The sequence below is a fragment of the Octopus bimaculoides genome, unplaced genomic scaffold (genome assembly GCF_001194135.2).
Source record: "Octopus bimaculoides isolate UCB-OBI-ISO-001 unplaced genomic scaffold, ASM119413v2 Scaffold_217185, whole genome shotgun sequence".
NCBI classification, from domain to species: domain Eukaryota; kingdom Metazoa; phylum Mollusca; class Cephalopoda; order Octopoda; family Octopodidae; genus Octopus; species Octopus bimaculoides.
In genome coordinates, this window is record NW_026437400.1 from 28990 (window position 1) to 30538 (window position 1549).

Here is a 1549-nt window from a genome sequence, read left to right on the forward strand (position 1 = left end):
ACTGAACGAAAAGCGAAAAAGAAGAATAGATGACTGACTGAATGAATGTATGAATGAATGAATGAATATATTGAGGAGAAAGAAGGAGAAAGAAAGGAAAGACAAACGAAAAAAGACAACAAGAAAAAATAACAGGAAAGAAAAGTTTAATAATTGTAGAAATGAACCCGTAACAAAAGTGTTTTGAGGTGGCGGGAAAAATATAAAATATAAAATAAGAAATAAAATAAAGAAATAAAAGAAAAAACAGTAAAAGAAGCGTAGGGTAAAGTTGGGGATAGAGCGGGAGGGGAGTACTTTCACTTTTAAGCATGCGCGCGCATTTTTGCCTGATAATCGACGAAAAGATATTCCGAGTTCTGTTATGTGAATATGTGAGTGTGTATTATTGCACTTCGGTAGGTGTGTTTGTGTGCGTTTGTATGTATGTGTGTGTGTGTGTGTGATTGTGTACGTATGTGAATGAATTTATGTGTGTCTATTACTGTCTGTGAATTCAACGCGGCTGTGTGTGTGTGTTTGTTTGTGTGTGTGCGTGTGTGTGTGTATCTGCATAAGCGGATTTATAGGTAGGTTTATCTCTACATATCAGTATGGGCTTGTATGTATATGCGTGAGAAAGAGAGAGAGAGAGAGAGACTGTGTGTGTGTGTGTGTGTGTGTGTTTGTGTGATTGTGGCTTTACGTCTGTGAAGAGCTCTTTCCGAGTTTGTTTTCGCTCTTGTGTATGTGTTTGTACATATAGATTTTATCGTGTGTACATTTTAAAATGTGAGTATATATATATATATATATATATATGTATATGTATATATATACATACACACACACACACACACACAGACAAAAACAGAGAGACAGACAGGGAGAGAGATACATGCACACATGTACACACATACGTCATATGATTTCACACACAACCGGTTTTGTTTGCCAATGCAAATACCCAGAACTGCGGGTAGGTTTGTGAATATAAATGTATGTGTCCAGATCTGCATATGAACGCCATGTACATAAATCGCTATTCGCGCTATGTGCCTATGCGCAGACTTCCATATATATATATATATATATATATATATTAATAAATTATAGGGCAGCAAAAAAATTTTAGAAATTTTATTTACCACCAGTGGTCTAGCGAGAATGAAAATCAGTCAATACACTATATATTATTCATTTAAAATACAGAGATGCCTATAATAGGACATCTGACCCGCTAGAGTTTTTTGCTGCTCTTTTTAGCGGGTCAGATGTCTTATTATAGGCATCTCTGTATTTTAAATGAATATATATATATATATATATATATTGTTGTACTTGGGGATGGTCATATTGCCAGTTTAGCCAATATATATATATATATATGGGAGAATATACAAATAATAACAACAGACGAGGACAGGTGGTGTAAATAACAAAAGGATATATTAGTATGACGCTCGGGAATACGGAAAGTCTTTGACGTTTCGAGCTACGCTCTTCAACAGAAAGAATACGGAGACAAGGAGAAAAACACGGAGAAAAAAAATTGATACATATATATATA